The 25,617-nt window shown below is 46.6% G+C and overlaps 1 protein-coding gene across 1 annotated transcript in view; it reads left to right on the top strand.

Moving 5' to 3' along the window:
* Positions 1–25,617, top strand: part of LOC144116329 (tachykinin-like peptides receptor 86C) — a 669,775-nt gene that overhangs the window by 553,090 nt on the left and 91,068 nt on the right. The window lies entirely within an intron of this gene.

Raw genomic sequence — 25,617 nt, 5'->3', positions numbered from 1 at the left:
GCTCTCCTGGTTGCTACCGTAGCGTCATTCAGAGCAGACCTGTCCGTTATCAGTTTGTTCATTGCTGTTGAATCTGAACAGGACTTGGAGGGGCCCTTTCAATCTACAAGCTTCTTTGTAGCAGGAAATAAATGTGCAGACGATGATTTACTTAAAAGTCCAAGATGAAAAATTCAACGCCACGAAAAATAAATATGCTATTTATCGATTTGTGAACAGTTTTTCTAAAAGATGGCAATAATTCTTTCCCCCTGAATTTATCTCACTGTGGCGTTCGTGGCATTCCCTTTGGTTCTATTGAAAGTTACCGCAAGAAGCGCTTAAATGGGAAACCGGGCCTCCCATATAACAGAGGTGATGCATGGCGTGGACCAAGGGTTCCATAAACGCAGGAGAGGCCCTGACGTCATTCAAATGAGAGTTCCGCTATTCGTGCATCTTTGTGTCCACGATCCTTACCGGCGTCTTCTTGCCGCTATGGAGGCCTGCCCGACCGGAGCTGCGCGAACTGAGTCGAGCTTGTCTTGCGCCGAGCAGCCGGTATCTGACCGACGTGCAGGCAAACCAAACCCGTCTGCGCGTGATGAGAGTGCGCCGAGCTCGGCACCCGTGTGCGCGTGATGGAGACGACGATCATTTTCCGAGGCGGTGCTGGCGACGCCCCCACCTGTTGTCTGCCTGGGTGCCGGTCACGCACAGCGGGAAGAAACGCGAAAACACGGTTCTATCATAGGAAGGCGACCATGTAGTATACACGCACTACTGCTGCGTCATCCCTTTCCTGCTCTAGTTGTGTGTCGCGCTTCTTCAAAGATCAGTGCCGTCCAATTGTCCACACTTTTCACCCTAGGGCGGTCAAAGAACAGGGCGTCACTTTCCTCGGCTTTATATGTTGCACGGCGTCTGGTTCAGCACGAGTTTTTTGGCGCTGAACGCTTCGCTGAGCACCCGCCGACGACCCTCGAGTCGACATTCGAAGCGAGCATGCGACCGCAACGGGTCACAGCTCGCTGCCGGGGTACGCGCCTTCAGCACACTCATTTTATTTTCTGTATACCACGCTGGCAGCGCCCAAGTAGACGAGCGCACAACGTCTGAAGAAAACCGCAACGCCGCGCGGTTCGATCGAGCTTTCCCGCGGCGACGCCCTTTCTCGGGTAATAGAGTCGTCGCCTACAAAACAAACACCCGAACACCAGATTTTGTAACACAGTCTGCTATACCAAGTGAAGAAAACGTGCTCCAAAGAGGACGCTAGGGTCTAGACGCAACTGGCTAATTACGGGCGTAGAAAAGCTCGGTCTGGCGAAGAACGCTGCTAGTATGCGTTTTAATGCATACGCCAGTGCCACCACTCCGCTGCGCCGGGTAGGCTCCCACTGCTTCTTCGGGACAAAAAGCACGAGTCTATAGTCACACGTTTCCGCAACGTTCTTAAAAATCTGTTCTAGACATCAATGTAAAACAATCGATAAATGTGCGCTGGCTGCTTGCAACTTGTCCTCCATTGCTGCGTTCTCCCTAGTCTTACAGACAGTAAGTGTTGCTTGCTGACACTGTCTGGCACTTTTACACCGCACGGTTGCCGTATACGCCTGGGTTCTTCGCTAATCAGAAGACAAGAACCTCCGCGCTACGCGCAACGCAAGGCGACATCCTGACAGGCGTAACATGCTATGCTGGAGCCCCTTCCCTTACACGCGAAGCTCGTTCGTTCGTTTAGCTCGCATTCGCGTTTAAAAACCTTGCACCCAGATCTGATGCTTCGGCTTCCATCCGGCCTACCATGACGTGAAGCAACTTTGTTGTATCGCCTGTGGCTTGGTTTAGCTTTCACCAAGCACTGCTCCTTCTTAATAGGTATGGCTGACAGCCCTGCATGTGCCATCTGCTGGTGTGATGAGACTATAGCCCACGTTCTTTGTGGATGTCCTGTCTACAGCACCGAGAGACAGTCGCTCTGCCGTGCGCTGGAGCATCTAGACCTGCGTCCACTGACGGAAACGAAGATTCTCGGCAACTGGCCGCGGCAGTCGTCGGCGGTGAAGGCCTCAGAGGCACTGCTCCGTTTTTTGAGGGCCTCTGGCCTGCACGACAGCTGTGACTTTACTGAACGCTGTGACTTTGCATAGTGACTTTAATTTCCTGCAACTGTATTTTCTCGTTCATCTTTTTCTCCCCTCACCCCTTTTCCCTCGTGCAGGGTAGCAAACCGGCTATTCTTCTGGTTAACCTCCCTGCCTTTCCTCCTCCTCCTCTTCCTTCCTCCTCGTTCAGCGCCAGCGCGCTTAACTGAGCTTTAATCATGCTGGAGGCGCAATTTTGAACTCAGGGCAGAGCGCGCTTCTTTCTTGAGGCGGAACATGTGATACGCGAAGGTAATAATAAATTTGTCAATCCGCCGCTTCTACAAGGATGCGTCGCCACCACGCGCGGGTCACGATGAAGCAAAGCGCAGAGTGCGCAGTAGACAACGCCGAGGGCGCACCACGATAATCGGCGGTGGTGCTAACGGCGTGGCACAATGAGCTACGAAGGGAGGTGGGCTCACACTGTACGAACGATCGACTAAAGAACGCACTCTCGTCAGTCATCCTGGGATGTTAATAAACTCCAGTGACTGCGCTACAACATTCTGCGTTATTAACCGCCTAGCAGGCAACTACTGGGTGATGATGCGGTGCCTTACAATCATGAGTCACGAGCTGCGATAGCCCCGCAACAAGCAAAATGGGTTTACAGCTTCCTGTAGCGCACATATTTGATTAGTTGCTGTCTTACCACAACTAGGTGCCACATTCCAAATCGAATTTGATAACTGTAATCTTTTTGCGCTTTTATTTCTTAAAAAAATACAGTTTTGCAATGCGAGGGTCACCGCGGTCAGGTCGAGATGTCAACATGTATGGAGATTCCTCAAGATACGCGCAGCCTTTCTTCGCCTGTGTGGCCGGTTAAAGAGAGGAACCCGCGTGGAAGATTTGCCCATTGTCCGTCGTGTCTCGCGTTCGTCTTAAAAACGCCGCTCTTGCGGAGATGATACAACGAGCGATTCTCAAGGGTCACTATGGTTGCTGTGCCGATGCAGATTTCGTAATCATAAACAGGCAGACGCAGTTTCCCTCGGAGTTTCTTGCTCAATGAAAGAACCAAAATAAGGGGCGTGAATTAAATTCATATTACAGGAACTATTTCACCGAGTTTATAAGCCGATAAGCCGCCCGGAAGACGAAGAAGCATGGTGTGCAGTTGGAGCTCGAGTATAATGTGCCCAAGGGAGTGTGTCACCAGCTGGTAAATCTTCACGGCCCCGGAGTAGTTTTGACCACGGTATCACCGCTTTTTACAGTCCGTGGTAAGCAACGCCCTACACGCGCAGAGATCCAAGTCAGCATTACACAAAGCGCAGTGACATCTTTTTATTTAATTTTTCGGCGTGCAAACCGAATTACCGCTGCTGGACGTAATTCTTTTCCAGCCTCACCACTGGGTCCTCTGTGTTACTGAAGCTCGCGTGGGATATCACTTCAAGCGTGGAGACATTCTAGCTCTTATTCCCGACAATCTCATTCGAACATGGTCCACAAAATGTCGCAACAGATAACGCGGTCAAGGCTGCGAAACTTCCGCCAGAAACAGGATCAAGAACGGGGAAAAATGTTCTGAGCACAGCACATTGTAGTAGAGCCAACTCCGGGATTGAGCAAGCGACTGGCCTTATAGTCTATGCGCAAGAACGTTTAGTTGTTTGTGTCTGGGCTGTTTTTATGTCCACGTATGAGTTGTACCGTGCATGCAGGGTAGAAAAAACACACTATCTCCCCACAGGAATCATCCGAGAGGTCTTTACGAAGGTCTAAAGAGTCAGGGTAGACAAACGCGGTATCTGCATATAGGAATCATCCGAGAGATCTTGACGGAGGTCTAAAGAGTCAGGGTAGACAAAACGCAGTATCTGCATACAGGAAGCATCCGAGAGGTCTTTACGAAGGTCTAAAGAGTCAGAGTAGACAAAACGCAGTATCTGCATACAGGAATCATCCGAGAGGTCTTGACGGAGGTCTGAAGAGTCAGGGTAGACAAAACGCGGTATCTGCATACAGGAATCATCCGAGAGGTCTTGACGGAGGTTTAAAGAGTCAGGGTAGACAAAACGCGGTATATGCATAGAGGAATCATCCGAGAGGTATTTACGAAGGTCTAAAGAGTCAGGGTAGACAGAACGCGGTATCTGCATACAGGAAGCATCCGAGAGGTCTTGACGGAGGTCTAAAGACTCAGGGTAGACAAGACGTGGTATCTGCATACAGGAATCATCCGAGAGGTCTTGACGGAGGTCTAAAAAGTCAGGGTAGACAAAACGCGGTATCTTCATACAGGAAGCATCCGAGAGGTCTTGACGGAGGTTTAAAAGTCAGGGTAGACAAAACGCGGTATCTACATGCAGGAATCATCCGAGAGGTCTTGACGGAGGTCTAAAGAGTGAGGGTAGACAAAACGCGGTATGTGAATGCAGGAATCATCCGAGAGGTCTTGACGGAGGTCTAAAGAGTCAGGGTAGACAAAATGCGGTATCTGCATAGAGGAATCATCCGAGAGATATTTACGAAGGTCTAAAGAGTCAGGGTAGACAAAACGCGGTATCTGCATACAGGAATCATCCGAGAGGTCTTGACGGAGGTCTAAGGAGTCAGGGTAGACAAAACGCGGTATCTGCATACAGGTATCATCCGAGAGGTCTTGACGGAGGTCTAAGGAGTCAGGGTAGACAAAACGCGGTATCTGTATACAGGAAGCATCCGAGAGGTCTTGACGGAGGCTTAAAGAGTCAGGGTAGACAAAACGCGGTATCTACATACAGGAATCATCCGAGAGATCTTGACGGAGGTCTAAAGAGTCAGGGTAGACAAGACGTGGTATCTGCATACAGGAATCATTCGAGAGGTCTTGACGGAGGTCTAAAAAGTCAGGGTAGACAAAACGCGGTATCTTCATACAGGAAGCATCCGAGAGGTCTTGACGGAGGTTTAAAGAGTCAGGGTAGACAAAACGCGGTATCTACATGCAGGAATCATCCGAGAGGTCTTGACGGAGGTCTAAAGAGTGAGGGTAGACAAAACGCGGTATGTGAATGCAGGAATCATCCGAGAGGTCTTGACGGAGGTCTAAAGTGTCAGGGTAGACAAAACGCGGTATCTACATACAGGAATCATCTGAGAGGTCTTGATGGAGGTATAAAGGGTCAGGGTCGACAAAATGCGGTATCTGCATACAGGAATCATCAGAGAGGTCTTGGCGGAGGTCTAAAGAGTCAGGGTAGACAAAACGCGGTATCTGCGTACAGGAATCATCCGACAGGTCTTGACGGAGGTCTAAAGAGTCAGGGTAGACAAAACACGGTATCTGAATACAGGAATCATCCGAGAGGTCTTGACGGAGGTCTAAAGAGTCAGGGTAGACAAAACTCAGTATCTGCATACAGGAATCATCCGAGAGGTCTTGATGGAGGTATAAAGAGTCACGGTAGACAAAACGCGGTATCTGCCTACAGGAATCATCCGAGAGGTCTTGACGGAGGTCTAAAGAGTCAGGGTAGAGAAAACGCGGTATCTGCATACAGGAAGCATCCGAGAGGTCTTGACGGAGGTTTAAAGAGTCAGGGTAGACAAAACGCGGTATCTACATGCAGGAATCATCCGAGAGGTCTTGACGGAGGTCTAAAGAGTGAGGGTAGACAAAACGCGGTATGTGAATGCAGGAATCATCCGAGAGGTCTTGACGGAGGTCTAAAGTGTCAGGGTAGACAAAACGCGGTATCTACATACAGGAATCATCTGAGAGGTCTTGATGGAGGTATAAAGGGTCAGGGTCGACAAAATGCGGTATCTGCATACAGGAATCATCAGAGAGGTCTTGGCGGAGGTCTAAAGAGTCAGGGTAGACAAAACGCGGTATCTGCGTACAGGAATCATCCGACAGGTCTTGACGGAGGTCTAAAGAGTCAGGGTAGACAAAACACGGTATCTGAATACAGGAATCATCGGAGAGGTCTTGACGGAGGTATACAGAGACACGGTAGACAAAACGCGGTATCTGCATACAGGAATCATCCGAGAGGTCTTGACGAAGGTATAAAGAGTCACGGTAGACAAAACGCGGTATCTGCATACAGGAATCATCCGAGAGGTCTTGATGGAGGTCTGGAGTCAGGGTAGACAAAACGCGGTATCTGCTTACAGGAATCATCCGCGAGGTCTTGACGGAGGTCTAAAGAGTCAGGGTAGAGAAAACGCGGTATCTGCATACAGGAATCATCCGAGAGGTCTTGACGGAGGTCTAAAGAGTCAGGGCAGACCAAACGCGGTATCTGCATACAGGAATCATCCGAAAGGTCTTGACGGAGGTAAAAAAAGTCAGGGTAGACAAAACGCGGTATCTGCCTACAGGAATCATCCCAGAGGTCTTGACGGAGGTCTAAAGTGTCAGGGTAGACAAAACGCGGTATCTGCGTACAGGAATCATCCGAGATTTCTTGACGGAGGTCTAAAGAGTCAGGGTAGACAAAAGCGGTATCTGCATACAGGAATCATCCGAGAGGTCTTGACGAAGGTCTAAAGAGTCAGGGTAGACAAAACGCGGTATCTGCATACAGGAATCATCCGAGAGGTCTTGACGGAGGTATAAAGAGTTAGCGTTGACAAAACGCAGTATCTGCATACAGGAATCCTCCGAGAGCTCTTGACGGAGGTCTAAAGAGTCAGGGTCATCAAAACGCGGTGTCTGCATACAGGAATAATTCGTGAGGCCATGACAGAGGTGTAAAGAGTCACGGTAGACAAAACGCGGTATCTGCATACAGGAATCATTCGAGAAGTCTTGACGAAGGTGCAAAGATTCAGGGTAGACAATACGCGGTGTCTGCATACATTATTCATCCGAGAGGTCTTGACGGAGGTGTAAAGAGTCAGGGTAGACAAAACGCGGTATCTGCCTACAGGAATCATCCGAGAGGTCTTGACGCAGGTCTAAAGTGTCAGGGTAGACAAAACGCGGTATCTGCGTACAGGAATCATCCGAGAGGTTTTGACGGAGGTCTAAAGTGTGAGGGTAGACAAAACGCGGTATCTGCGTACAGGAATCATCCGAGAGGTCATTACGGAGGTCTAAAGAGTCTGGGTAGACAAAACGCGGTATCTGCATACAGGAATCATCCGAGAGGTCTTGACGAAGGTCTAAAGTGTCAGGGTAGACAAAACGCGGTATCTGCGTACAGGAATCATCCGAGAGGTCTTGACGGAGGTCTAAAGAGTCAGGGTATACAAAACGCGGTATCTGCATACAGGAATCATCCGAGAGGTCTTCACGAAGGTCTAAAGAGTCCGGGTAGACAAAACGCGGTATCTGCATACAGGAATCATCCGAGAGGTCTTGACGGAGGTATAAAGAGTCAGGGTTGACAAAACGCAGTATCTGCATACAGGAATCATCCGAGAGGTCTTGACGGAGGTCTAAAGAGTCACGGTAGACAAAACGCGGTATCTGCTACAGGAATCATTCGAGAAGTCTTGACGAAGGTCCAAAGAGTCAGGGTAGACAATACGCGGTATCTGCATACATTATTCATCCGAGAGGTCTTGACGGAGGTCTAAAGAGCCTATTGATTTCGATATTTCTCTCCTTAAGCTGCATCCAAGAGTGGTGTGCAAACACGACATCAGCTTCGAAGCGCCTGTGTATGGGAGCGGCGATAACAAGCAGCCGAGGTACTCGGACGCTCGCGGCTCATCACGTAGGGTTTAATGACCCTCCACAGTGCGGCTTCGCCCTAAAGGAGGACGCGGCCGTGGAGATGAATGTGGTGGGGGGCGTCGCTGAGGAAATGCCGTAAAACGTCCGCTTGGTTGCTTGCACCGTGGGCGGTGTGGAAACCGCGCCAGCAAGCGCTCGCGGCTCTCCTAGATGCGATCCGTTTTGCGTGCACCAGAAATACTTTGCGGAATGTGCGCAGATGATATTACAGTCTGGGTCAACCAAGGCTCCTTGGGAGAAAAGCAAGAGAAAGTGCAAGAAGCAGCAAGCTGCGTGGAAGAATATGTTAAAGAAAGGGGACTAGCCTGCGCCATGGAGAAATCCGAGCTCCTGAGAGTAGGAAGACACGCCCCACCCAAGCAGAGCTAGAATTCAAGCTCGAGGGACAAAACATGCCAGAGAGAAACATGATACGAGTCTTGGGCATGTGGATCCAAGGAAGTAATAAATGCAGCCACACGATAGGCCTGCTCCAAAAGTGAACGGAGCATGTGAGTCGTATGATAACCACGGTCTCCCAAAGAAGATACGGAATGAAAGAAGCTGATACGATAAAACTAGACAGAAGTCTGGTGGTCAGCAGAAACACCTAATCGCTCCCGTACCACCCCATGAGCAAGCAAGAAAGGGAACAAGCTGACACGCTCTTAAGAAAAGCATACAAGACGGCGCCACACCTGCCTAGAAACACGCCAAACGACAAGCTGCTGCAGCTGGGGCTCAGCAACACCTTCAGCGAACTAGCGGAAGCAGTGTTCAAGACGCAGAATTCCAGACTCCGAAAGCCAGCCGCCGGCCGAGCTCTACTAAAGAGGTTAGGCTACGACATGGAAGGGTATTTTGATGGATCCGCCGATATCCCCGACAACATCCGTAAAACCCTCCAAGTCTGTCCTATACCAAAGAATATGGACCCGAATCTCCACGCGGCTAGAAGAGAGGCGCGCAGATTATGTGGAATGCCATTTGGCTAAACTAGAAAAAATAGTGTACACGGACGCAGCGCTTTATCTGTTGGATAAACGCACAAGAATAATCAAAGCCGCCGCAGCAGTCGTGAATTACGCCGGCAAACCGATCACGTACGCAACCCTACGGGGCCACACGGTAGCAGAGGGGGAGGAAGTCGCCGTTGCACTAGCGGCGGCCGAAGGCTATCAGAGAAACAAATCACTGATCATATTAACAGACTCGAAATCCACATGCAGGAACTACGCGCAAGGTAGAGTCTGCAAGGCGGCCCTAATAATCCTCCTCGAAACAGAGCCCCTAGCCAAAAAAGTAACCCACAAGATACTCTGGATACCGGCACACACGTGGATAGAGGGCAACTTAAGGTTGGACAGATTAGTTTGCGAGATCACGTTCGGAGCTGAGCTGTTGGAGACCCTAGAGAACCCTACCATAGTGGAGCCAGTATATGCGGAGGTGCTAAATTGCTACAGAGGACAGAGGCTCAAGTACCCTCCACCACACAACTCATTAACACAACAAGAAGCAGTGAACTGTCGGAGACTGCAAACAGGAACATTCTTAAACCTGTACATTCTACACAAAATGTACCCTACACAATTCAGGGACACATGCCCGTGGTGCGGGGCAACCCCCACGCTATACCACATTACATGGGAGTGAAAACGCAATTATGCATTCCACAAACTCAAAACCCCGAGTGCGGAGCAATGGGAGGGTCTGCTCACTAGCACCGAGCTCACAGGCCAAAGGGCCATTGTACAGCACGCAAGTGAAGCAGCAAGACTCAGCGGAGCCCTGGAATGGGGGCCCGACCTTGCAAAGAGGGCAGACGTCAACGATGAAGACGACGGCCCACCGCTAATCTCATTGAGATTTCAATAAATGTTTTTCTTTCTCTCTCGCGCTCACTCGGTGCATACCGCGCCTCACGTGAGTCGCGGTGTGCTCTCCAGAGGGTGCACGAGCAGACAGCCACCCGTGACGAGCAGCTCTGATGTCCTGACGCAGGGAGCGCTTCGGAAGGAAACACGTGCTTCTTACCAGCACCGAACGTCGTCTCCCTCGCTGGCTGACTGTAAGCAAATGTCTCTATGCAAGGAAACGGATGTTTTCCGCCATGCAAAAAGAAATCAAGAAACCCAACAATTCTGGACAAAAGCATTTTTTGAACGGGAAAGAGTTTATGAAGGCAATTTATCATATATTGTAAGATTTCACTATAGGAATCAATATATCCGCAGATTTCCCGTTCGCAGGCTTGCATTTGCTTGCACTTAACGTTTTTGCTATTGTCAAAAGTGTTCCCCATTGGTTTTCTAAGACAGACTCAACTCCTCACTGCGAGTGATGGAAGCGTCACAAAAGAATGATTTTGCTGCATATCTGAGCAATGCACTATCACCTTCGATATTTCCTTAGGAGTACCTTACACCATTGCAATATTCAGAAATTCTGTCCAAGAATGTTGGACATGCCACTTCGTGAACCAGAATTTGTGAGAATGCAATAGTTATGTTGCAAGACCAGAACAAAACACTCACAACACTTAACAGAGTATAAGTTTAACACTGACACCTTTCGTTATTCATATTTTTTTCCGCAACCGATTAGGGAATGGAATATCTTACATGGAATTGCTAACGCTGAATCTCTGAGCAGTTTTCTTTGTAACCTGTCATAATTGTTTACTCGAACTTTTTATTCAAGCATTGCACGAGCTTTTTTTTCTGAAGCAATCTTTTTCCACACTTGGCTTTATTTTATGTTTCTTAATATGGCGTCACGTATTTTGAAACTGTCTCCCATGATTATCCATTTTACAGTGTTATTTCAGTTGTGTGAAGCTTCTCTGAGATTTCTTTTTTTCCTTTGTGGCGTACCTAAAGAAGACCAACCAGTCCCCATTCCTGCAATTGGCGCATGATAGCCATAGTTGCTTATGCGCCATAAAACCCCATACAACCATTCCTGCAACAGCCTCGAAAGAGGCTAGCAGTATGTTCCAACATTTGTTAGTTACCGTATTTACACGATTGTAAGTCGACCCTTTTTTGACATTTAAAATTCCGATGTGGGGGAGGGGTCGAATTACAATCGAAACGAAAGCTTGAACTGCCAATAAAAGCAAGAAAAACAGCCTATCAGGGACGCTACTGCGATGTTAGAAGTTTTTGTTTGCTCTACGGCTCCAAGCGTAGCATTCCGGTATTCCGCGGGCTTTTTGGTCAGGATTTTTCATTTTTTATTTTTACTGCGCACACCGTTACCCACCGCGATAGTTCAGTGCTACTGAACAGGATACCCGGGTTACAACCCGACCGCGGCGGCAGCGTTTCGATGGAAGCGAAACGAAAAGGCGCCCGTGTGCGGTGCGATGTCAGTACAGCAGTTAAAAGATCCCTAGTTGGTCGAAATTATTCGGGAGCCCTTCACTACAGCACCTCGTTCTTCCTTTCTTCTCTCACTGCCTCCTTTATCTCTTCCCTTATAACTGGGTTTCCGCCGATATTTGAGACAAATACTGCGCCACTTCCTTTCCCCCAAAACCAATTTCATTTCACTCGCGGGAAGGGCCGCTGTCCCGCTGTTCCAATCGCGGAGTCTGCGCCAGCGCCCGGGAGTGTCGCTAGCTGATGGAAGAGTCGCTTATTTAGTGGGTTGCGCAATACGTAACAGCGGCGCTTCTGGGGAATGCCGATATTTGCTGGAAGAGCCGACGCCCCGACACCGATCACTCTTTGTTTGGTGGTGCTTGGAGTTGGTGCTTTTGACTCGACTGCCGGCCGCGTGCTTCGCCATAAGCTATCCAGGTTCGAAAAGCATTCGACGCTCATTCACTGCAGCGTTCAAGAGGGAGGCCATCATTTACGCCGGAGAAACCAACAACTGCGCGGCAGGCCGCAAGTTCGACGTTTCTGAACAGTTGGTGCGAGAGTGGCGAAAGCAGCGAGACAAAATTTTCGATTGCGACTCCAAGCGAAGAGGTTTCCGCGGACCGAAGTCGGGACGCTTTCTGGAGCTTAAGGTCAAGCTTGCAGCGTATGTCACCGAAATACGTGATCGGTCCCTTCCAGTGACATGCGAAATGATTCCACAACAAGGCCGGCTCTTTGCTGCGGAAGCTGTAATACTCCGAACAGACTTCAAAGCCAGCAGGACTTGGGCTTCGAAATTTATGAAGAGGGCTGGCTTCTCTTCGTCGGCGTACTAGTGTACGCCAGAAGCTGCCTGATGCTTACGAGGAGAAAGTTCTCGCCTTCCGTAGGCAATACCTCAAGCTCCGCGGCATGCGGCGATGCCTGCTCGGCCAAATCGGCAATGCGGACCAGACTCCCGCCTACTTCGACATGACGAGCAACACAACAGTGAGCGTGAGGGGAGCTCTCGAGGTTGAGCTTCTCACGACAGGAAATGAGAAACTTCGGTTCACTGTTATGCTATCATGCTTGGCAGATGGCACAAAGCTCCGACCGTACATCGTCTTCAAAAGAAAAACTATGCGAAAGAAAATGTTCCCGAAAGGTGTGATTGTGCGAGTGAACGAAAAAGGCTTTATGCCGGACGACTTAGTTAATGATCGGTACCGTCGGGTGTGGCTTTTGAGGCTAGGGGCATCCCTCAAAAATCGCAATCCGAACCTCCTCGTGCTGGACTTATTTCGCGGCCACCTTACCGCGAAAGTGAAGGCAGAGCTCAGAAAAGAAGATACAGATATGCTGGTGATTCCCGCCGGTCTCACGGGGCAGCTGCAGCCGCTAGACGTTGGCATTAAGAAGCCATTCAAGGACTTGCTCCGGCGTGAGTACAACGAGTGGCTGGCGGCAGAAGGGCGGGAACTTACGCCAACGGGGCGCGTGAAGAGAGCCTCCCTGGCGGCTGTGTGCTGGTGGGTTAGTTCTGCTTGGGCGGCCGTTCCACGCGATGTTGTGGTGCGGTCATTTACGAAGTGCGGGCCTTCCATGGAGGACGATGTGCTGTGGGATCGCAGCGGCGACGACGATGACGACGACAGCAGTACCACTGAATATGACTCAAATGATAATGCCTCACAAGTAAATCTATCAGAGCTTTCACAAGTTGTCCAGAGATTGCCAGCTGCTGCTCCTGGTCCTGATGGTGTTACTACAAAGATGCTCAAGATTCTCTTTGAAGAGTCTCCCAAATCCTTATTGCACCTAATAAACTACTCTCTCAAATACGGTTGGATACCTTCTGAGTAGAAGCTGTCCAAGGTGATCCCTTTACTTAAAAATCACATTGGAGGCTATGAATTGGACAATATTATGCCAATTTCTTTAACACCAAACGTGGTAAAGTTGATAGAAAGGGTGTTACTAAATCGGTTGTCAGCCATTGTGGACCGCAAAGCTATACTCAGCCCGTGCCAACTCGGGTTCCGGCCACGGTGTTCGATATGGAATGTACATGCTGATCTTGAGAGCAGAATTCTCCTTGCTCGTCGTCAACGCCTGATCGCAGCTTTGGTTGCGTTAGATGTCGCCAAAGCTTACGACAGTGTAGAACACTCCATCCTGATACATAGGCTACAGTCTCTTCAATTTCCACATTATATAGTTGCATGGATATCTGCATTTCTTTATAACAGGGAATTTTATTGCGTTCATAATGGTGTTCATTCAGAGAGGTACAGACAAACGCGAGGTGTACCGCAAGGAGCTGGTCTTTCTCCTGTGCTCTTTAATATTCTGTTGAGCTCAATTGAGCTCAATTGAGCTCACGACATTGCGTTTTTTGCTGCTGCGCCGGATATACATTCCATGTATGGTCGGTTGCAGTCATATTTCAATACACTTGAGCACTGGTTGAGCGCATTACACCTGAACATAAATGTTGGCAAGTGCGCCACCCTTGTTTTTCCTCTATACACTCCTCTAGTGGTCTCTCTCACTTTCCAGTTAAATATAATACCGCAGGTTCAATCCCTAAAATACCTAGGGGTCATTTATGACAACAAACTCACCTGGCGACCTCACATTGATCATGTCGCGGCGAAAAGGGCTCGTGCCGTGGGCATGTTACGTAGATTATGTCATCACCGGTACGGCATGCGCAGTGATGCGCTATTAATGATCTACATAATGTATGTCAGGCCAATTTTAGAATTTGGATCAGTATTGTTTTCAGGCTCGGCTACATATAAACTTCGTCCTCTCGTCCTTTTAGAGAGGGAAGCACTACGGATGTTCCTCGGCCTTCCAAAATTTGTGGCTACCAATGTGCTCTAACTTGAAGCCCGCATTCCGCCTCTCTTATCACGACTTCAATTTTTAACTGTGCAAACTTACCTCAGGATCTATGAATCCCATTTCCACCGTTCCCAAAGCATTTTCTGTTGCCAGCCGACCTCCTTTTCTGGTGTCCTCTGGTCTCGTTTCAATTCCCCTCAGGTAGTGTTTGTGCAAAGATTACTTCAGTCTTTAGATGTAAACATTTATGATATCCTTCTGCGCTTCGCAATGGGCCCGCTATCTACATTGTTTTCGCCGACATATTCCCAAGAAATGCAAAAGTTTTGCCACCGAGTATTCTAAATGGTCTACTAGAAGATCATCTGAGGTCCCTACCTACAGATATAGCAACTGCCACTGACGCATCGCAATGCAATGAAAAAGCAGGTGTGGGAATATATTGCTCGCATTTAGACTGGTTCTTTTCACTGCGCCTTCCAGACTTCACCCCTATTTTTCAAGTAGAGTTTCTAGCAGTTGTACGTGCTCTACGCAAGCTCGACCCCTCTATTACAGCAGTTGCAGTAATTACTGATTCTATATATTTGTGTTCGTCCCTCGCTGCATGTGTTGACGGTCCCATTTTAACAACTTTCTTATCCCTACTTCCTCCGCATTTGAGCCTTGTTCATTTAGTATGAGTTCCCGGTCACAGCAGTGTTACAGTAAATGAGATTGCTGAAAATCTCGCAAAGGCTTCCCTCAGCGGCCCCGTGTTGCCAATCATCCCGGCTACAGCCTATATTACAGCATCTACATTTCGGCGACGTGCGTTTTTAAGCACGCAAGACACAACACTTTTAACATCGGCTGATTATGAGCATCTTAAATATTATTGGAACAGGAAAATTTGTTGCTCTCGGCAGCTTGAAGTATCACTGACGAGGCTGCGCTGCCGCATCCCCCATCTAAATTTCTATTTACACAAGTCGGGTTTGGCGCTCTCTCCCCTTTGTGCATTTTGCCGTGAGCCTGAATCTATATAACATTTCTGGCTGCATTGTCGCCGATTCAACTCTCTGAGAAAAAGGTTGCTGGAGGAGCCCTTGCAGCATCTCGGCCTTAGTTTGAGCAGCCCGCTCTTGCTATCATTTGGCGCCACCACATTTGGGTTCAGCCACACATCTGTTTGTACCGCTGTTCTAAATTTCCTGATAGAATCTCACCGACTGCCTTGCTAAGTGTTCCAAAATTTTCTTTTCTATAAATTATTACATTTTGACTTAATCATTATTATTTAATTCCTCTCTTTATTATTATTCTTATAATTTTGAAATCAAAACTGTCATCCCTTGTCTGTTCATGAGGAAGAATCCAACGGTGTTGCGCTCCCACGTGCTTTTCCTTTTTATTAACTGCGTTCAGGTGAATAGCCACCCGATTCATGGCCGATCCCCCAGTGTGGGTATGTGCCATCTTTTGATAGGCTAACAACAACAACAACTCAAGTGAGGATGAATAGCCCATCTATGCAATAAATATTCGTTTTTGAAGCGCTCCATCGGTGTTGTTTTTTTTCGGACATGCGACTGGGGGGGTCGACTTACATTCGAGTCGACTTACAATCGTGTAAATACGGTAATACTTTTCTCAGGGACACATAAGAATCTGTCAGGGACGCAATTTTCTGCTTAAAAAGGTTCCAGTTAATTTCGATTGGACGCTCGTGAAAAGACGGTAAGTACACATCGATAAAAGCAGCGAGTTCGTGATTTATGGCCTCAAAGTTGGCATTTTTGTAGTCACGGATGTATTTAGAATCGTTATTTTGGAGTGGTGACACGACGTTAAATGAACAATTAAGCATACAATGATCACTTAAGCCCGAGAAACAAGATATTGGAGCAACAAGACCAGGCGACATAGTAAGAACAAGGTCTAACAAGTTGGACGATGAAGATGTAACTCGAGTAGGCTTAGTAACAAGTTGGGAGAGATTAAAGTCGGCACACAAGCGCAAAAAACCACCGCACTCCGTAAAAAAAGGGTCGGCATAGGAACGTACCTTGGTCTAAATAATAGTTGGAAAGTTGAAGTCTCCAACCAAAAGAATAGGAACATTTGGAAAGCGAACGGTAATCGCGCAAACATCATCATGAAGTTCTTCAACGAAAGTGGCACTGTACGAGGGAGGGCGATAGCAAACGGCCAAAATCAATTTTTTCGCGCGCGTGCGCAGTTCAACCCAAATAAGTACTAATCTGGTCATAACATGATCAGGAGAAGAAAAAGTGTGTCGGCAACAGCTATCAAAACACCACCACCATTTCTGTCACCCCTGTCGTACCGATGAGTGTTAAAATGTTTGTGGCAATGAGAGATTTACGAGCTATCAATTTTAGCTGAAATCCACGTTTCAGTAAGGCAAACGATGTCGGCATCACATGCTTCGATAGTCACACAAAGCTCATCACGTTTAGGCAGAACACTTCTAATATTAGCGTAGAGAAACAATAATGAGCGATTGGACAGTGACGGGTGCCCACTACCCCTCACGCATCATTAATCTGCGGACGGTTCGGATGAAAGGCATCCAATACCGCGAAATTCAGAAACGCTGTCGTTAAGCTGGCAATAACAGTAACACCTACCGTTCATGTAAAGCTTATTAGAGCGCAGTTTGCATTTAGACTTTTGAGCGATACCAAATTCAACGAGTTTGTTCAGCGCCTCCCGAGTCATGAGAGAATAATCTTCACTTACACTAATGTTATTATCTTTCAGTTTAGAACTTGAGAAGAAAATATTTTGCCTTGTTTTAAAAGATGAGAACGTCGCAATAACTGGCCTGCTTTTATCTTCAGAAAAAGCTCCAAGTCTATGAGCCCGTTCAATCGATAGTTCCGACGGTGGCAAATTCAAGGCTGATGAAAGTACATTCACAAGTTTTTTTTCATTCTCATCCCGTGACTCGGTATTGGTGTCAGAAAGGTCATAAAACAGAAGCTTATCACGGCGCTGCCTATCTTCGAGCTCCGCCTGATTAGACCTCAATTTAGAATTTTCACTAGCTAGGCTATCAGCAATACATCGTAGTCGTTGGCACTCCTTCTGCAAAGATTCACTGGTAGCAGTTTTGCCTTCGACCACAGTTAGCCTACTATCAATATCAGATAAACGATTCAGAATTGCCTCCTGACTTCTCTTGATTTCATTCACAGTAATGATTAAGTAGACTTGGTCTTTCTCCATTTTGGCGGTTCGAATATTCATATCACTTAGCTGTTTCTTCTGTGCATCATTGTCATCTCCTGCATCGTGGGAACGGGTATTGCATCGCGGTCCTGGGTTTTCTCCCACATCACCGGAGAGCAGAAGCAGCTCTTTAACATCAACAACTCACTCACATAGCAAAGACAAACAAGAAGTCAAGAACAGCAACAAGAAGGCATTGTCCGATTTACTTGCTTAAAGAGAAGAGTCATGTTCGCCCTGGTTTAGTTCTTCACTAAAAAGGCTATCAAACAAAAAGAAACGTCTGTTTCGCTCCGCCAAACTGTCCAATTCTGTGCCCCAGTGGGATTCTTATCACTCCGCTGCGTCTGAATATAAGTCAGCACTAAAACAAGCTAAAGAGTCATTTTTTAGTTTAGTTTACAGGGGTTTAACGTTCCAAAGCAACTCAGGCTATGAGAGACGCCGTAGTGCAGGAATCCGGAAATTTCGACCACCTGGGGTTCTTGAACGTGCACTGACATCGCATAGTAGACGGGCCTCTAGAATATCGCCTCCATCGAAATTTGACCACCGCGGCCGGGATCGAACCCGCGTCTTTCGGGCCGGCAGCCGAGTGCCATAAACACTCGGCCACCGGGCGGCTAAAGACATTTTTTAGTCACACTCTTCAGTCGATGCTATTAAATATTCCCAAACAATTTTGGAACGTTGTTATGAAAACTGATTTATCTACAATTAATCTTAAATCTTTAGACGATCAAGTAATTCCCAGTGAAATGTGTGCTGATGTCCTTAATGATGTGTTTACAGCTTCTTTTAATAAATTCCTCTTTACCCACCCCACGACTTCTGGACTATGAACCCCATTATAATGGATTCTGTTGGCATCGAAAAATACTTGATCAGCTGAAGACGTCATCATCATGCGGAGAGGATAGCATAAACTCGAAAATTTTGAAAATACCAAAGTGTATAGTGCTGTTATTCTTCCTGAACTCTTTCAACAATTTCTTGTGTCTGGCTGTATTCCTAGCGACTGGAAGGTGGTCAAGGTGGTTCCTCTGCACAAGGCTGGTGTCAAACATTCTCCTAATAATTATCGGCCCATTTCACTTCTTAGCATCCCTTGTAAGATCATGGAACATGTCATCTGCTCTCATCTTGCCAATTTTCTTGAGTCAAATTCTTTTTCAGTCATTGCCAACACGGGTTTAGTATGTTATTCTCATGCAAGACGGAACTTGTGTGCTTTACACAGGATCTTCATTTCATTCTTGACCGAGGTTCTATAGCTGACTGTATATTCTTCGAATTCTCCAAAGCTTTTGACAAAGGCTCTAACCAATTACTACTTTTCAAATTAAATAATCTCAACCTTGACCCTAACACCATCTCGTGGCTTCAGTCTTTCCTCACTAATCGTTCTCAATACGTGACTGCTACTAAATCCATCTCGTTCCTCTCCAGTGGGCGCAGGCGTTACCCAGTGTTCTGTCCTAGGGCCCCTACTTTTCTCATTTATATTAGACCTGCCTAATAACATTGCTTCTTCCGTATGTCTTTTTGCCGACGATTGCGTTATTTACCGTGAATTTAGCAGTTACTCTGACACTTCTGTCCTTCAATCTGCTATTAACCAAGTTTCAGAATGGTGCAAATTATGGCGCATGGAAATTAACATTAATAAGTGTGTTTCTCGACGTAACACTACAATAGCCACTTACGACCTTAATAATATCCCTGTTGAAACTGTGTCCTCGTATAAGTACCTTGGTGTGCACATAACTTCTAATCTTTCTTAGAATCTGCACGTGGAATTTTTTTACTAACAATGCTAACCGCATGTTAGGGTACCTGCGCAGAAACTTCTCCCTTTCTTCTACTTCAATAAAATTGCTCCTTTATAAAACACTTGTTCCGCCTAAATTGGAATATGCAGAATCTATCTAAGACCCTGACCTGTCATCATTAGCTACTGAAATCCGATCTGTTCAAAACCGTGCGTCACTTTTCATACTTTCCAATTATCACCAGATCTCCAGTGTTACTGCTATGAAAACTACCTTATCATTGCCACCTCTTTCACTCCGCAGAAAAACATTTGACTTATGCCTATTTCATAAGATATATTACTACAATCTTGTCCTGAAGAGCCGGCTTCTAACAACCCCTACATATGTTTCAGGCCGCATTGATCATCTTCGCAAAGTAGGTGTTCCGTCATGCCATACTAAACACGCTTTTTCTTCTTTTGCCCCCGACACTTCGGACAGTTGGAACCACCTTCTCAGGCACATTTTCGATATTTCTAATCCAAGTTCTTTTAAGACTGCCCTATGCAATCTTTATTTGTAGATTTTAGTCAGTTATATTTTGCGTTCGTTTTCGTTGCCTTATTGCTGTCTGCCGGAAATGTTCTCTTTTTTGGGAATTGTTGTTTTTTCCACTTTGCCTTCTCATGCCTTATTTCGCGTTATGTTTTGTTCATTTTTCGCCGCGTTTTCATTTTTCTATTTTGTTTTCTGCTGCACTGCATCTGACCTAATATATGTCCTTCCCACTCCCCTCTTTAATGCCTTCGGGCCCTGAGGGTATTTGAAAAAATAAATAAAATAAAAAAGTGCCTTTTACTGAATGACGCAATTCGCAAAGTTATCAGCGCAAGACACGAACATATACGGAGAGACAAATTTGCCACACTGCGCAAAAAAATGCTCAGAAATACGAGGTCAAAGGTGAATTTTTCGGAATTTTAAGGAAAGCAGGCCCATGGGAGGCCTAATGCTACCTGGCTTAAGATGCGACCGAGCCACACTGAACAGTGTAAATGTTATATCAATCACTCTACATTGGCTTAACGCAGATATGCAGGTTATGATGCAGCGTCCATTGGCTCTTCAACGTGCAGAACTTGCTCCACAAGGGGTCGAACAAGCCAAACCTCCAAAAAGTATTTGTTGCGCCACATTGTCCCAATCACTTGCCACTGTTTGCGGGCCCGCCTGAACTACCGATGAGCGGGATTATAAATTTTCGATAAGAATTCATACAGCTCTCGGCGATGTGTTCCGGGGGGAAGCTTCGGAAACCCATGATTTATGTGATGCAATAAAAGCCTAGGTGGTGCACCTAGGAGAGAGTGAAGGAGTCGTTGGAAACAGAGTTGCATCATCATACTTTTCCACGAAGAAATGAGCAGACGAGAATATGAGTAGGTGAAGAAGTCCGACAATAAAACGGTGCCTGCGAACAACAGCACTGGCCTCTCTTTTCATCCCGTAATTCCGGGACGAATGGCGGATTTCGGAGGCGCACGAAACAAAACATGGCATGTGCCAGCTGGTTCTTTTAACTACCAAGCATGTTTTGCCCTCCTCAGCATCGCAGGCTGGGAACCTGGTGAATCTTTTCTTGCAATATTGAATGAAAGAATAAACATATTGGTTTCTGCTGATTATTACAGTCAGCTACAATGACCTGGCTGCACATGACGCCTGCGTGCTTAAGAGAGGCCTTGACGATAACTATCCGAGAAATTATTGAAAATGACCAACCACGGAGATTTAGTTTTTCTGTTGGATTTTCGGAAATACTTCACCACTTCCCACTTGACGACGCGCTCGTGTTGTTTTCGCTTTTGCGTCGTGTCTCTGGGGGAGAGTTTTGTGTTGCTTCACGCTGTTGCCTTGTGCCCTTCATCCATTTTGTAGTAATGCAATCTAAAACTTCCCGCAAAATCCTGGAATGGAACAGTTGAATGCCCTCACCTTTTCCCAGCGCGAAAAGAAAAAAGAGAACAACAGTAGTCGGCGTCGGCGCCTCCGTAGTGTAATAAATAAATAAATAATTAAAATAAATAAATAAATAAATATTTCACTTGGGAAAAGGGCAGAGCTTGTTTAGAAAAGCGCTAACCCAAGGAAGCATACACAGGCCGAAGATTCATTTGTGTTTACTGCGTCATCAATTCCCGCCAGTCTTTAGTTTTTGTGTTCAAGTTTCGTCCCCTTTTATAAATGACGCCTTTACGAGGAAGAATGCATGGAAAAATACAGCTGGCTTGGAAGCTCAGCTACTCGGAAAAGGCCGCCAAAACTGTAAACGGGAAAGATGAGTAGATAAACTGGATTCAGAGAAAAGAGCGTGGAGATTAATTCTTGGTGCCCAACCAAATCATGATGAACACATAAAGGGCAGCTGGCTGAACTGTAGCGAGCGAAGTGGGGCTGGCTGCGCTTAGTCGGAACAAAATGGAGGCTCTTCACCAAACTGAAGGCAAAAAATAACTGATTGTCGTTTACTGGGAAGGTTTACAAAACAGAAAAAAACTGACGAAATGGATCTAAACGAAATAATTCTCTAAATGGTAAGACATACCTTCACGAGAATCTAACACCATCTGCGAAAACATTTTTCTGCAGAAGAAATGTCGAGGAAAGGATACGACATGCAGTTTTTTCTTTGTGTTCCTTGAAAATGGGGTCACATTGGTAAGATTAGTTGGAAGGTGCCGGTAATTCTCATGAACAGAAAACATAAGCAGACGTACAAAATGACATCAAAAATAAAGGGCGACCTAAGATGACAACAGGTAAAGGTCGGTGGCTATCGACGCTTGAGTCGATAGCCACTATAATTTTCTCTAAAAGTGGAAGAACTCGTGTCTACCGGTAAGATGACCACTGGATTTCTGACGCCCCATGATTTGATCGTGCTAGTCACTTCTAAGGAAGGCGACCTTTCATGCTTACATGCGAATTCTCTGTAAGCTCATAAAAGGTCGGACGCGAACACAAGGTTGCTTGGTAGCTTTACCTCCCGTTTCCATAAATAAGAGAACGCACACTGAACCGTCGCATTATGGCAAATGCAAAGTGCTACACTTCCCTAGCCACACGCACTCTTTGTTAATACTTTACCAGAAAACAAAATACGCCGAATGTATGCTACCAATTAAAATTAATGTGGATTAGTTCACCTAATCCAGGATATACAAAGTGAAAGATATTGGCCTTCTCTGTGTTCATTGGCGTTGGCGTTGACAATGGTCTAGACGACGATGGCTTTGAGCAAAGAAAGGGTGCATAACTGGCTCCATGGATATGTGGACGCCTCATTCGTGCTTTGATTCGTGGTGAGAGAGAGATGTGGAATGAATGAATTAGCGCTGACAGCGTTGTGGCTGACATGCGGCACTGCAGCAATACCTAGGATGCAGCGTTCATTTGGTGATCAATCTCTGGCGATCAACCATTAACTGCATGTGACCTCCCAGGGTGGCAGGGAGGGCGCGCTGCCTATCCAGTGTGCGGAACGCAATCAAAGCAGGCTTCTGACATCAACGCCATGTACATGAAAGCGAGATTGAGGTCTCCACTGACCCACAGAGCAGGTTGTGCGCATTTTCTTTCGTGAAAATGAACAGCCTTTGCGAAGTTGTCAACGCAAATGAATTTTATGAACGCCGTCAGCTCACTTGTTTTGTTTGGTTTTTGAGGAAAGGAAATGGCACAGTAACCGTCTCACATATCTCGGTGGACACCGGAACCGTGCTGCAAAAGAAGGGATTAAGGAGGGAGGGAAAGAAGAAAGAGAAAAGTGAAAACTGAAAGTTGCATTTTGAGGAAAGGCGCGGTGCTGCGCAGTGGCGGAACTACTGTGGCTCAGAGGGACTAGGGAGGGAGAGAGGGAGAAAAGGCGACGGAGTCGGCGGCCGTCACCTGAGCGGTGCGTGACGTCACTCGTGCTCCAATATACGCCGGCTCGCGCGAAGCACAGTGTTAAATAGCGTAGTGAAGCTTTTCGCTTGAATAAAAGAATTTTTGCTGTGAGAGGGTCATCATGTGGTAACGTCAGCAGGCGATTACGAATGATGATGACAAAAAACCAGTTTGGCATTCTTTCTCTACACATAAACCGACTGGGAGATATGCGTGAGCTTTCCATTAATTTCATTTAGCACATGTGGAGTGGACTTGGACATAAACGAAAATATCCCATGTCAAAACAATATTCTTTGTTGTGTTCAAGTAATCAACGTATAAAAAAGTATGGCCAAGCAGCATCTGACCTAGATTGACTGGATGGTGGTGTAGAGGAAACAAGAGCGCACGTGAACATTCATGTAAGCAGTATCTGGCGCTGCTGGTGAAGCACACAAAAAGGAGCAATACAAGACTAGCAGTTAAAATCCTACTCAGAATCTTACTCAGGGTCTAATTCGTATCCTATTCGCAATATCCTAAGACGCGCTGTAACTTTACTCGGGTACCGTAAAAGATCCACGACCGCGCCTGTAACGACGCAGTGCAAGCAGAACAAAATATCTTCGGCGCCTCTTTGCGCAGCCTGCGTAGACAACAATGATTCCTTCTTCCAGCGATAGCTTTCCAGTTACCCATAAAGTTCTTGACCAATAGAATGGAGCACAAGAACTCAAAAGTTAAGCAAATAGAGCTGTTGGTTTAGCTCTGGTGAACTCTGGTCGAAGGCGAAAAGCTGCACCTCCATGGCTACGTATGTGGCCGAGCGACTGGCGGTTCCCATAGACAGCCATAGTGACGCACACACAGTAGTAGGCATTTTTTATTTTTTAAACATCTTGCTTTCTTTGAAACGACATAAACTTCGCGACCATGGTTTCTCGGCGCGCGGCTATAGCAAGATGTACATCTTCCTCCACCGCCCCAGGTGTCTGGCAGTGAGCGCGCACACACACGCTTATATACCCCTCTTCTTCTCGCTCCTTCTCTTTTATATAACGTCAGCTGCAGCAGCGACAGGAGCGGCTATTGCATAAAATATCTCGACTTTGACCTTTGACCTTGACCATATGGACCACCTTTGTGTAGAACTTGACTACCACCATCTATGCTAATGGTATGACCTCTAGCTAAATTGAAAGTCAAACATGTGGCCCCGCTGACGGGTGGAAAAGCTGGCGTAGTGAAGCTTTTCGCTTCAAAACACGCACCACGATGGCTCAGTGGTTAGGGCGCAGGGCTAATGAGCAGCAGTTCCCTGGCTCGAATCCAGCTCGGCGGCCGTGTTTCGATGTAGGCGAAGCGTGAATGGCGCCCTTGTGCTGTGCGATGTCAGTGCACGTTAAATGTCCCCAGGTGGTCGAAATTATTCTGGAGCCCTCCACCATGACAGCTCTCTCTTCCTTTCGTCTCTCAGTCTCTCCTTTATCCCTTCCCTTACGGCGCGGTTCGGGTGTCCACCGAGATATATTAGACAGTTACTGCGCCAATTCCTTTCCTCAAAAACCAAATTTCTATCTCCAATTGTTCAAAAAAAAAGATCACGCAAGGAGATGTCTCGAAAATGTTTTAAATGAGATAGATGCACACCCTGCTTCGTGTGCGAAAACGGTGGCGCTTGCTGTGGGATGAACAGCGCCGCACCATTTTACATATCCGAAATCCCCGCTGGGAATTTTAGCAAAGTGGGATACAACATAGTTAAACACAACATATTAACACAGCCAAAGAACACAAAAACAAATAAGATTAACGCAGCTTGAACTTCCTGGCAAATAAGCATAGAGAACACACTTTTAAAGTGTACTGGAAACAAATGTCGACATTGAAGTCTTTAAAACTTGGCCAATAGTTAGGAGATTGCGACTATGTCTCCGCCTAGTGGCATAACCAGATAAAAAACAAATTATTCCCGTGACATATGTCTTATAGTTATCGCTTATGGAGTTTAACGTCCCAAAGTGACCAAGGCTATGAGGGATGCCGTAGTGAAGGCTCCGGAAATTTTGACCACCTTGGGTTCTTTAACGTGAATGACATCGCATAGTACACGGGATTCTAGAGTTTCAGTTCCATAAAAATTTGACCGCCACGGCCGGGACAGAACCCGCGTCCTTTGAGTCAGCAGCCGAGCGATATTACCACTAAGCCACCGCGACGGCGCCTCTCATATAGTGACCGTTAATGAATTGAAAAGGGAAGTTTGGTCATAATATACAGTTTCTTTGCGTCATTGGTGGCAAGTACACGTTAATGAAAAGTTCTGTTACTGATCTGATGTACGTACGTCCAAATATATTACAAATGAAGCGAGCTGCTTTTCTTAACAGCGGTTTTATATTGTTAATGCTTATTTTAGTGTAAGGTCCTAGTAACACAATAATAGTCTAGTATCGGCAGAATTTTAGATTTGTATGCGAGTAGGCGTACAGAAGGAGTGGAAAGACTCGAAGCTCTCCTCAGAAAGGACGACTTGTGATTAGCATTAGCTATTACAAAGTTAGTGTGTTTAGTCTAAGTGAGGTCATTCCTGATTAAGAATCCAAGATACTTATAATGTGTAACTTCAGAGACAAATATGCTATTAGTAGCTCTTGAAAACTTCCATTTATTCCTCTTGTGTGTAATGGACATAAAACTATTTT

The sequence above is a fragment of the Amblyomma americanum genome, chromosome 1, assembly GCF_052857255.1.
Source record: "Amblyomma americanum isolate KBUSLIRL-KWMA chromosome 1, ASM5285725v1, whole genome shotgun sequence".
NCBI classification, from domain to species: Eukaryota; Metazoa; Arthropoda; class Arachnida; order Ixodida; family Ixodidae; genus Amblyomma; species Amblyomma americanum.
The sequence above is the reverse complement of the archived record's forward strand: the minus strand, read 5'-3'. Positions and strand labels throughout refer to the sequence as shown.